This window comes from Monodelphis domestica, chromosome 3 (assembly GCF_027887165.1).
Source record: "Monodelphis domestica isolate mMonDom1 chromosome 3, mMonDom1.pri, whole genome shotgun sequence".
Taxonomy (NCBI): domain Eukaryota; kingdom Metazoa; phylum Chordata; class Mammalia; order Didelphimorphia; family Didelphidae; genus Monodelphis; species Monodelphis domestica.
In genome coordinates this window covers 143793293-143807029 of record NC_077229.1, presented here as the reverse complement: position 1 = coordinate 143807029, position 13737 = coordinate 143793293, and positions in this window count along the sequence as shown.

The following is a 13737-nucleotide window of genomic DNA, read 5'->3' as shown; positions in this document are numbered from 1 at the left end:
ATAATTTGATAAATGGTCAAAGGAAGGATAAAGGAATTTTTAAAGACACTAAACAAAATCAGGCTAATCCATCAGAATGGCTTGTCTGATCATGCTAGCATAGAGATATCTGGCAAAAGGGACAGAAGTTTTTAAAAAGGAAAAAGAAATCAATGATCATCATGAAGTAAAGACTGTATAGCAGTTACAGGCAAACAACAACCCACCTGCAACCTTTTTTTTAATCACCTGCCAGCTCAGCATAGTTATTTTTATATTTTTAAATAAATAATATTTTATTTTGAAATATAAAAATTTTAAAGTTTTATTTATTGAAAAATATAAATAAAATATTCTTAGCTCTCAGACCATATTAAAACAGACAGCAGGCCAGACCTGATTTCTGCTGTAGAATAAAAAAAAAGGCATCTTTTCTGTAAAAGACTTTGTTATCTGGAACATGGAATATATTCACAGATGGTTACTTCTGAGTATTACTCCAACACTGAAAAATGAGTAATCAGAGATTTAGAGCTTGAAGGGATAGTTTCTATACAAACTCTTTCATTACTGATATGGAAACTGAGGCTCAGAGGTGTTAGGTAACTTGCCCAAGACCAAGTAATCAATCAATAACCATTTATTCATTGTTTACTATGTCCCAGATGCTGTGTTATATGGTCTCTGTCTTCTTGGAGATCACTCCCATGGTGATCTTTCAATCATCGTCTCTATACAGATGATTCCCAGATTCATTTATTCAGCCTGAGTCTCTTTCCTGAGCTTCAGAGCATGTAAGGGAATTTACATCCTAAAAAATGAGACAGCATACACTTCTTTGGATATATCCAAGATAAATAGAACATAGATAAAGTTATGTGGGGGGGGGCGTAGAAACAGTTTAGGGAGGGCAGGTGGGCAGAATAGGGAAGACTTCCTAGAAAAAGTGATATTTGAACTGGAAAAAAGCCTAGGATTCTAGAAACTAGAGGTGAGGATGAAGAGTGTTCTAGAATGAGCAGCCATTACAAAGGGACAGAGATGAGAACTGGAGTTTCACTTGTGAGGAACAGCAATTAACCCTATATCTGCACCATAGAACCTGAGTGGGGAAGTAAGATGAGTATGAGATTGGAGTGGTAGGAAGAAGGCAGGTGGTGAAGATATTAGAATGCCAAAGAGAAAATTTTACATTTGATCCTAAAGTTAAACAGAGTCAGTGGAGTTTATTGTGTGCAGGTGGGGAAGATTATGTGGTCAGGGGAACTTTAGCAAAAATCACTTTGGCTGCCTGAAGGGAGGATGAATTGGAGAGAGGAGGACCTTGAGGCAGTTGCATTAGTTCACCTGAGAGTGATGAGACTCTGAACCAGGGAGGTGGCTCTGTAAGAGGAAAGAAGGTGATATATAAGAAATGTCATGGAAAGAGGAAAAAATAAACAAGTTTTGAAAATGGATTGAATATGTGGGGTGAGGGAGAGTGACGAATCAAAGATGACATAAAGGTTGTGAACCTGAGTAATTGGAAGGAAAATGGTACCCTTAACAGCACTAGGAACATCCAAAAAAGGGATAGGTTTAGAGAAAAAGAGAGCATGTTTTGGTTTGGTCTTGTTGAATTTTACAGAATATCCAATGTGAAATGTCCAATAGGCAGTTGGAGATGTACAACTGAGCTCAGGAAAGAGACTCAAGCTGAATTAATAGATCTGGGAGTTGTCTACACAAAGACAATGATTGAACCAATGGGACAGATCATCAAGTGAGAGGTTACACCAGGACAGAGTCTTGGTGGATACTTACAATTAATGGATATAACACCGATGAAGGTCCAAAAAAGAAAACCAGTCAGCAAGTAAAAGAAGAGCCAGAAAGAGTGTAGTTGTAAAAGCTATAGAACAGTGACTATCCAAGAGAATGTAATCCATAGTGTAAAGTGCTGCAAAGAGGATGAGGACTGAGGCCAGGTGGTTAAACCTGCTAATTAAGGAATTATGAGAATCTTGAGAGAGAATAGTTCCAGTGTATTGATGAGGCCAGAAATTAGTTTTCAATTAAGAAGACACTGAGATGAGAAGAAATGGAATCACCAAATGTAGAAGACCCCCCCCACCCGCCCATTTAGTTAAGAAGGAAATGCTAGATATTGACTGATAGTTGTCAGAATATCTTCTGTCTATCAGATAGGATCTAATGAGTTTTTTTTAAAAGGTTTATAGAGATCCAGTCATATTCTTAAGTAACAGGAAAGAAAACAGTACACAGGGAAGACTGAAAACGATCACAATAGAAAAGATTGTAGTAAGCACAGTCTACTGGAGAAGACCAGAAGAAATGAGAACAAAAGTTCAAATACAAGGTTAGACTTGGAACGGAGATGTAAAGAATAAAATTGATATACAAAAACTAAGTATTATATTTTTAAAAGTTTATTACTAAAAACTAAAGTACCTACCTAAACCCAGCCCAGTCTCTAGGGAAGAGAGGAAGAGGGAAGAGCTACAGAACTTATATAACAATACTGTGACCACACAAAATGCACAAAGGGAAAAGCACTCTGGGTAATGTAGTTTTAGGGGTTCAAGATTTTCTAACTATAAGAAATGAGTCACCTCTTTATTAGAGATTAGAGTAAAAGGGGAGATACTGAGGCATGATGGCAAGTGGATGTGAGTTTTCTAAGAATGGGCTCATTTTTTTCAGTGAACTAGTAGATAAGGTGCTCAACTGAGAGAATATGGAGAAATAATTATGTTAGAGGCATGTGGAGCAAAGAGGACCTCTGAAAAAGACACCAGAGTGAGTAGGATATTGGTTAGGGAGAAATAAAAAGATGGCCTTGCTACAGTGAGTACCCAGTTGAGATTAGATAACATAAATTGAAATGGAGCCAATTAGTACAGTTTGGTGTTAAGCAGCCCATGAATATAACAGAGGAAGCAGATGGTGGGAATATTACAGGGATTTGCCTTAGCAAGCTATGTAAGCAAGCAATAGGAAAAGGGGACAAGGGCCTGAATAGTAAAACACAATTTGCAATGAAACTCTTCTCATAGGTAGTAAATGATAGGTTCAGGCTTCCTACTCTGTCACATTACTTCTGAGGTAACAAATACCACTCCCCCAAAGTATATTTAATGCCTTGAGGACCTCCCACCCAAATCAAGCCTTTATCACCTCTTGCCTAAACTATCCCAACAACCTCCTAACTGGGCCCTCTACAGTCTCTCCCTTCTCTAATCTATTCTCCACACAGAAGTCAAAATCACCACCTGAAGTCAAAGATTCTCTTGACATAGCACCCTTGCTCAAATACTTTCAGTAACTCCCTATTATCTCTAGAATAAAATATAAATTCAACTTAGCATTTAAAATTCTCCATAGATAAAGTAGTTAGCACGGTGAATAGAGTGCCAGACCTGGATTTGAAAGGACCTGGGTTCAAATGTTATCTCAGACACCTCCTATCTATGTAACCCTAGGCAATTCACTTAACCCTGATTGCTTAACCTTTGGGGCTTTTCCCTCTTAGAATTGACACTAAAACAGAAGGTAAGAGTTTTTTAAATAAATAAATAAGGTTCTCCATAATCTGGTTCTAGTTTTTTTTTCCACGCTTTAAAATAGTTTTCCTTTGTTTTATATTTTGCAGAGGTGAATTTGCTGAAAAGGTAAAACAAGAACTGAAATTGCAAAGCATTTCTCCTCAACACCAGGGGTATATACTCCAACCATCTCTATCATTTTAGTCCCTGGAGGAGGTGGGGTCAATTTAAAGTCATTACTACAAAGAAAGTACCCCACCAAATTCCATCCAAATCGAGGCTCACTCCTAGTTTTCTAGTCTCAGTGTTGATCTGTTGCTGGGCTGAGTCCAATAGCCATCTCAAGGCCAGGAACACACCTTAGGCTAGGCTTCCAGCAAACATTAGTTTGAACTACTGTTCCTACACCTCAGGAAGCTCATTTTTCCAACCTAAAAAGCTCACAAGGTAATAGCCACCCCCAGTGCTCCTTCAACTCAGAGCAGGAAAGTGGAATCACAAGAAGAGATGGAAAAACAGCTCCAATATATGCTCATGGCCAAATATTTGCCTTAGCTGAGGAAAGTGGGCCTTCTTCCCCTGCCAGGAGGCTTACAGTAGTCCTTTATCATGATCAAGAAATAAAAAGGGTCAAAACTTTTTTCCCCACATTTTCTTTATACATCTTGTGCTCCATCCAAACTAGTCTAATTGTTATTTCCCAAACTCACTGCTCTATGTCTAACCTCTGTGCATTGTAAAGAGTGCCCACATTAGCCTAGAATTATCCTCTTAAACTTTACCTCTTAGAGTTCGTATCTCCCTTTAAAAAATCATGGAATTAGACACTAGTTACCCTAGAATGCCTTTCTTATACCTCCCCCATTCATCATTGCTCTCTCCTTCCTCTAAGAACCTCATTTGTACTTGTTTCTATGTAAAATATAAGCTCCTTGAGAGCAGGATACAACTGAGGAATGTACCCAAGTACTTTTTGTCACAGAGCAGATATTTTATTTAGCAGTTCTTGGGAACCTATAGTGGTATTGCCCTCCCTCACACATGAGGCAATGTGTAAGAGTAACTTGGCCCTTTCAGCTATAAAATACAACCCCTAATTTCCTTCCTAACTGGTGAAATCTTCATGTGATCCACTCTTCCAGTTCTTGAATCAGAATGAAATCAGTACTGTAATTGCCACTATCAAGGACATGCTATGCTACTCTTCTACTCCATTCATCATCCTTACAAATTTCCAATAGAACCTACCCCTCACTGGCCCCCACTTTCCTAGCAAACTAATTAAAATTAAAGCATATTAAAATATAAATTCCTTGACAAGAGGAATTGTCTTTGCTCTCTTATGTGTGTATTCAGCAACTAGCCCAGGTCTTGGTGCTTAGTCAATGCTTAACATATGCTTTTTCATTCATTCATTCGTTCATTCATTCATTTGCTCTTTTGGAAGATAAATTCTTCATGGAAAATTGTTTGTCACAGTTTTTTTTTTGTTCTTCACCAGTGTTTTCTTGCTGTTGTTCAGTTATTTCAATTGTGCCCCACTCTCCATAACACCATTTGGGGGTTTATTGGCAAAAATACTGGAGTAGTTTGCCATTTCTTTCTCTAGCTCATTTTATAGATGAAGCAAATAAAGTTAAATGACTGGCTCAAGGTCACATATCAAATAAATGTTTTAAGGTCAAATTTGAACTCAGGTCTTCCTGACTACAGGACCAGTGTTCTATCCACTATGCCACCAAGCTGTATCCTTAACTCAACAAATATCTCCATAATAATTGTTATTCTTGTTGTTTGGTCATTTCAGTCATCTCCAACTCTTTTTCTTCTTTTTTTAAACTCTTACTTTAATCTTAGTAATACCTCTAAGACAGAAGGGAAAGTCAAACTATTTGACTTGTCAGGGTCACACAGCTAGGAAATGTCTGATGCCAGATTTGAACCCAGGTTTTCCTGATTTCAGGCAAAGCCCTATGTCTACTGTGCCACCTAGCTGCTTCCTATTCAGAGTCTTCTTGTCAAAGAAAAGGAAGTGGTCTCCCACTGCCTTCTCCAGCTCATTTTACAGCTGAGGAAATCAAGTCAAATGGGGATAAGTGACTTGTCCAAGGTCACAGAGCTAGTAGGCATCTAAATGTTAATTGTTATAGTCAATATTACAGAAAATACTGGAAATAATCAAGTTTTAAAACATAAGCATTCTGGATCGTTAAATGATTTTACATATTAGCATAGCTCACAAAATTTGGCATTTAATTTCCATATGGCTGATTTGAGTTATTTCTCTAGAACTCAAGGTATGAAATAATATTGGTCTTGATTCACTGCATTTTTTGATGAGCATCATTTGAGGATTCCAACGTGGTTGACAAGTCTAGTGGCACAATGTTGTAAAGATGGCTTGTGGTTTCCTTTACTGGGGCATTTCTTTGGCCCTGGTCATTTAGGAATGACTATTTAAGACAAGAGAACTCAATGGAGGTTAAGGGTGATTTTATGGGTAAAGAAGAAACTCAAAATTTCAGCTTTGATTTTGCTTCCATCTTGCTATTTGGTCTCCAGTGAGTCATTTAATTTCTCTGAATTCTTCTAAAGCCAACATCCATAAATACAATTGTGTGGGGAAGAAGAAAAATGGGACCACCTAAATCATGCTGCTATAAAGCACTTCCAGGGCTGCTGGATAGCCTTAAAACCAGAGAGCAGTTTGGACTGTCCTCAAAGAGGGAAGAAAGGTTTAGACATTTAGGAAATTGAGATCACTGTTGCATTCTGTCTTTTCAAGAAGACAAGGAAAATGAAGTCTGAGAATGGGAAATAATACTAATACTGATAAAAGAGCTTGACAGGGAAACTTGTGGAAGTCCAAACACTGCACACAATATAGGGGCACTCACTGGGAAGGCTGAGGAATAACCGATGAAAAATAATTGTGCCCTGGTGTAGACAGGAAAGATTGTGCAATTTAGACTCTTGGCTCCCAGCTTTTGTGATTTAGGGAGCGAAATGTGAAAGGAAAATAAAAGAGTACAATCTCCTTTCTGAGGGCACCTTTTGTGCTCTCAGGGAAAAATATAAATGAATGTATTACCAAGAGGGAAGGAGACCTGCTTTTCCACTTGGGATTCTGAATGTGTTCAGCTCCCTCTGCTGTGGAAATACCAGGCTGAACAATACAAAACTTGATCAAATTATTGCTGGACAATTTTAAGGGATAGGCTGAAGTAGTAGAAAGAACCCTTGCCTTAGCATCCAGAAGACCTAGATTGAAGTTCTGAATGCTACACACTAGCTAGGTGACAGGGAATGAGTCATGTAATCCTTCAGTGACCCCTATAATTGTGAAACTGAAGTTGCAAATAAATTGAAAGTAGAATGAACTGGAAAATCCTAAAGAAGAAGGAGATCCCATACCAGGGGTCCACTACGTCAATAAATCATAGATCTGTACCTCAAACTAACAAACAGTTCTTGGCTGGAAATAGCTTTAGAATTTTTTCTTTGATTTGATCAAGGAAAGATATCAAATATTTTAAAGTAATGGTCCTAAGACATTTTCAATCTGCAGTCCATTTTGCTCAGGGAAATTAATTTAAATCCTTAATTTTAATGCCTTCTCTCTATTGATATCTCCAATGAATCCTGCCTATATCTTTTTTATACATAGTTATATAAACTTGTCTCTTCCATTTAACTATGAGCTTCTTGAGAACAAAGATTGTTTTTTGCTTTCCTTGTATCCCCAGTGCTTAACACAGTTCTTGGCCCATTGTGAGTTCTATTTAATCATCATGAATTGATTGCTTGATTGATTGAGAAAAGATGCTTGGGAATCTAGTTTGTCCCCATGCCAAAAGAATCGAACAAATACACCTTCACTAGCATTAATTTTAAAAATCCACTCTGCTTTTGAAGCATTGTCTGATTTTTATTTTAAATGAGGCCATTTGTGACTTCTTCAACATTTCAATGATCTATAATTCCATCCATTGACTGATACTCTCAGTAACTTTGGGTATTGCTATGGCCAAAACCAAAACAAAGCAATGTATCACCTTGCAACCAAACTGGTGATGAGACTCTCCTAAACTACCAAATATGGTTCTCCAGCAAAAGTTTGTCCATGTATATGGGCTCAAAGCCTTTCCAGTCTGGTAAAGCCTGATAGAACTGAGTGCCCCTGCCATAGATTATGAGAGCCTGTGCTCTCACTTTCCTTCTGTGCTGAGGATTGGAGCAGAGTGAAAGCATCTGCTGTAGTAGAGTTGATGAACATGATAAGCATTAAAAGTTTGTTGGGGGGGGGGGGGAACCTGGATGGCTCAGTGGATTGAGAGCCAGGCCCAGAGATAGGAGGTCCTGGGTTCAAATTTGACCTCAGACACTAGCTGTATGACCCTGGGTAAGTCACTTAACCCCCATTGCCTAGCCCTTACCACTCTTTTGCCTTAGAACCAATACCAAGTATTGATTCCAAGATGGAAGATAAGAGTTTAAAAAAACAATAAGTTCATTAAGAAGTTCTAGATAAGACATTGCTTAGGCTCCTGCAACATTATTTTTAGAAAATTTATATATGTACATGATACTATGTATTAGGCAATAACAAATAATTATGCTTGAATGTTTTGATGCATCCATAATGAGTCCCTCTACTGACACAGATTGCAACCCATTCATATCCTCTCATAAAATTCCTTTCTTGTCTCTCATAAATAATCTATAGGAGGGGAGGGGTAGCTAAGTGGCTCAGCAAATTGAGAACCAGGTCTAGAGATGGGAGTTCCTAGGTTCAAATCTAGCCTCAGACATTTCCTAGCCATGTGACCCTGGGCAAGTCACTTAACCAATACATAGTATTGATTCTAAGATATGGGGTAAGGGTTTTAATGATGATGATGATAATCAATATTAGGTAGATCTGATGTACTTGTGAGGGTCTTCTGGTTCTTTTAATACTATTTCTTATTTAGCAGTGTAATACCCATAATGGGGCATCTGTGAGTCTTGTTCTTGCTATGTTACTGAGCTACCTCCTCCTGTGAGGCATCATGGATAATTCTTTGAACTTGGAAACAGAAACACCTGAATTCAAATCTCAACTCTGGTGTTTACTACCTTTAATCCTGGGTAAATCGATTAACCTCTCTAAGCCTCAGTTTTCTGGGAAAATAATATCCATGTCACTTATTTCATGAGGTTGTTGTAAGGTTCAAACCAAATAATATATGTAAAATACTTCACAGAATTGAAAGCATTGCATAAATGCCAATCATTATGTAAATATTTCTGGCTTCAACCTATCATATAAAGTAATAAAGTAAAATATATTCATGCTAGATGGGAAAATTCACTACTGAGTTTGGATAAACAGCTCCTCTGGTTCTTGGGTTGGCCAGTCCACACAGGGCATTTCCTCTTCACTGGATGAGTTGAGATGCTAGTCTCTCTGGGCTGGCTCTTTGATGGGAAGCTAGTCTCTACAACCCCTGGTTTTAGGCTTTTTTTTAACTAGGTTCCTATTCTGTTTTTAAAGAAATTATAGAGACACTCTAGTTATCTTTCAACAAGCTCTTGTTTCTAAGCTTTATCATTTAGTAGGCAAAAAGTAAGACAGGTATGGTCTTTATGACTAGTCTTCCTGGTTAAGAATAGAGTTCCCTCATTTAAGGACATTGCACTAACTTATGGTGATTACACAATACATTTGCCAAATCTTTCTCTCTGATATACAAATGATTTGCTACAGAAAAGGTACTAAGGTCTACATATCCTGTGGGGAATTGTAAAGTCTACCTGGAGTTCTTCATTATATTTATTGTCATGTAGATTAAAAAGTGTTTAATATACATGTTGAATTTTTACAAATGTCATACATGTGAATTTGCATTGTCAAAAATGTGTCCTTATTGTTTATTCAGTAATCTTTAAATATCTATCATCTCTTACTTTTTAAAAAGTCTGTTCAGGACCTTAACTTCCTTCTTGTTTGTCTTTTCTTTAATTTTATCTAGTTCTAAAAGGAAGCAATCAGTTTTGAACTAAAATAGTTTTACTATTTCTTCCTGCAATTCTATTAGCTTTTCCTTTAAGTATTTAGGTTCTATGTAATTCAGTACAAATATATAAAGTTGTGGTAGCATTTCCTTGGCTATGGTGCTTTTTAGCATAATATAATTGTTTTTGTTTCTTTGAATTAATTTTTTGGTTACCCTGTTGTTGCTATTGTTTAGTTGTTTCAGTTGTGTCCAATTCCATTTTGGATTTTCTTGACAGAGATATGGGAGTAGTTTGCTATTTCCTTCTCCTGCTCATTATAGAGATGAGGAAACTGAGGCAAACCAAGGTTAACTGATTTGCTCAGGGTCACATAGCTGTTGTCTGGGGTCAGACTTCAGCTCAGAAAGATGTCTTACTGACTTCAGTCTGAGCACTCTATCCTCTGGACCACCTGACTGCACCCAACTACATTAATTGCTGTCTAATTTACTGCTACATTGTCTAAAGTATAGTACATAGTAGCTCCATGTGAATCTTTGTTTCAAGTGTTTCTTGGAAAAAATATTTTTCCGCCATTTGTTTCATAGGTTATGTTTTAAGTTATTTATTCCTTATTTTCGCAATAGTTCCAATTCCATTTTTTAAAATTTCTTGTTTTATTTAGCTACTCTTGGAGTTCTTGTGAACTAGTCAGTCTTTTCTCTAAAGCTTGGCTTGCACTTATTTTAGACATGCTCTCTTCTCCCAGGTTTATTTCTTGGACTGTGTTTAACCCATAGAATTTCCTCATCATACTGAATCTTCTGTTTGTTCATGTCTCTAGCTCTGAGTCCCTGGACTGATACTTTGGACCAGAAACAGGTTTAACCCCCCTCTCACATCACTGGATAGCAGACAGGCCTTGTTTGGCCTTTCCCATCCATACTTTGAACATCTCTGCTACTGCATTTCTATAAAAGGTAGACAGGACAAGTTTCCCCTCTCTTCTATGATCCTTGCCTGTACCTCCTGCATCTGTCTCCTGGTAGCCCTCCATGGTGCTTGCCTTGACCCTTTCTCTGCCTCTTCCTTGCCAAAAGAAGAATTGACTCTGTTCCCTGCTGTAATCCAGAAAAGTCCCAAACAGATGTCTTTGATTTTCATGGTTTCAGGCCTCCTGGAGGACTGCCTCTCCAGGTGCAGGTGGTCTGAATGCTGTACTGATTCTGTCTCTTAGGGGAACTCCAGGAATCTTGGAGAGCCTCAATAATTACATATTCTTCCCAGGCCTGTCTCCTGCTCTGTGACCTATGGGGACTGGATCTGTCCTCTGCTGCTCTTCCAGGGGACCAGAAACAAGATTCCAGTGGTGTGGAGCCTCATTTAGCAGAGCTCGTGTTGCTTTCCACCTCCTTTGTATATCCCTGTTCCTCGCACTCAGGAGCTTTGGTTCTTCTTGTATAATTCTGGTTTGGGTAGATGATCTAACTGGTGGTTCTCCTTAACTTTCCTCATAATTCTTCCATCTGTTGCCCTTTCAGAGAGTTACTAAGGGGTTAGTCAGGAAAGCTTGGCTTCTCTATGACTTTTCAAGTCAATATCTTAACCAGATGTGCTCTATCATTCTAATTCCATTGCATTAGGTTTCTTTAAAAAAAAAAAAAAACCTTACTATCTGTCTTGGAAATAATACTAAATATTGGTTCCAAAGTAGTAAGGGCTATGCAGCTGGGGCTAAGTGACTTGCCCAGGGTCACAAAGTCAGGAAGTGTCTGAGTCAAATTTGAATCCAGGACCTCCTATCTCTATCCACAGAACCACCTACTTTCCCTGCATACATTTTCAATTTGCCAATGTTAATCACATTTGCATCTGTATAGTTGTGGCATATCCTTCTGCTTATTTTCTTTTGCATTATTTGATTTTCTTCATATCCATATTTCATACAGCACAGAAATATCCCATTATATTAGTGTGCAGTAGCCCCTCCTTATCAGTGGGCAATCTATTCCAAGACCTCCATGGGATGTCTGAAACCACAGCTTGAACCCATTTCTTTAAAGGTATTGTTTTAACTTTTTTTTTTTAAACCCTTACCTTCCATCTTAGAGTCAATACTGTGTATTGGCTCCAAGGCAGAAGAGTGGTAAGGGCTAGGTAATGGGGGTCAAGTGACTTGCCCAGGGTCACACAACTAGGAAGTGGCTGAGGCCAGATTTGAACCTAGGACCTCCCATCTCTAGGGCTGGCTCTTAATCCACTGAGCTACCCAGCTGCCCCTTGTTTTAACTTTTTAACATCTATGTTGACTTTTACTGTAGAGTACTGTGATCACTCTCCCTGCTCTTGTCCCTTCACTAGGCACTATGCAGCCTCTTCACCAAAATAATAATAATAATAATAATAATAATAATTTAAAAATAATTTCTCCAAGTGAAAGCAGATAACTTATATGCTCAACCTCTGGGAAGATGGCTACTAGGCAGAGAGAGAGGAGACCTTTGCCCCTTCCCACCCTCCCAGATCATGAGCAACTGAAATTGTGGAAAGCAAAAACATGGATAAGATGACATTACTATATCACAATTCTTTCCCATCCCACAATGAGTATATACTGTGTTTTCCATCAGAAGCTTATACAAAAAGTGCTGCTATGACTATCTTGGTCCACGAGACCTTTCTGTCTTTGATTTCCTTAGAGCAAATGCCTACTACTAGAATCTATGGTTCTAAAATATGGACATTTTAGTTACGTTGAATCCCATTTAAAAGCTTAGTTTGTGACTTAAATCTTACCCAGTAGTCATAGCTAAGTGAGGGTGGGGTGGCAGGAAGGTTTGAAGGCAAAAAGTTATGATCTTTTTAGAAATTATGACTTGTCTCAGATACTGTCAAATATGATGTTATAATGCCTAATAATGATTTTTTTAGATTCATGCCATGGTTAGGTCTTTGACCAATGCTCTCTCAGGAGGCTATTTTATAACACCTACCCAGTGGATTGCTGTAATAGGTGGTATATAAATTTTGGTGAGAATGTGTCCCCAACAGTGTAAATGATACTTCAGCACACCAGAGTTTTCCCTACTGGTACAGGATCTGCCAGACTCTTGAGGTTCATGTGTCACAAAAGATCTTTCTCTAAACTTTTGGTTATGCAAAAATTAAGGTTATGAAAAAATATTCATTTCCTTCAGAATGACAAGCCGATATTTCCTCTGCATTTGTAATCTAAATTTCATAAACGAACCAAAGGACTCAGCTTAGTAAATTACAGAGCATTTTATAGAAAACAAGTTTTTGATAATGAAATGTATTTTGAAGAGACGTAGATTAATTTGATTTTTTAAATGCCTGCCCCATAGTTGATCCACAAAAAGAGAGAAATGTTTAGGTATATATCTGTTCTAATGCTTTAGAATATGATCCTTGTTTTTTCTATATGAATTTGGGGATGAGAAAGAGAAAAATATGTGTGGATTTAAGTGGAGAGAGAGAGAGAGAGAGAGAGAGAGAGAGAGAGAGAGAGAGAGAGAGAGAGAGAGAGAGAGAGAGAGAGAGAGAGAGAGGCGGGGGGGGAGGGAGGGAGGGAGAGAGGTTTTTTCTTTCATCAGGTAAGTAGACTGATTGATGAAGGAAGTTCTGAAGATGCTTCATCCCTGAGTTTTGACAAAATGTTTAAAAAGGTTTTATTTTTTATGCTGTTCTTATGGGGAGAGATATATATGATTATATAGTACAGAATCTAGACTAGAGTCTAGATGACTTTGGAACTGATTAAATGATCAGATTCAAAGAGATGCCAACTTAGAGGGAAATCTCTAATATTGTGCCCCACCAATCTGTTAACTCTACTGTTGAACACTTAAATCAATGCCATAGATAAAAAAGTAATTAAGAATAAAATCTAATGTTTATATAATGCTTCAAGGTTAGCAAAATGCTTTTCACATATTATCTCATTTTATCATGAAAACAACCTGTTGAGGCATTTTATTTTCCCCATTTTGCAGAAGAAACGGAGACTAGAAGAGTTTAAGTGACTACCCAGAGTCACCCAGCCAGTATCTGAGGAAGGATTTGACTCTACATCAGTGTAGCCCAAATTTCCCAATGCTATGGCACTTGGAGAGAAGGCTAACATTTTTGGATGATAATGTTACTATGGATAAATGTATTATGTATGTAAATGTAAGATAAATGTAAAAATCTTGTTGACATGACTAGACAAGAG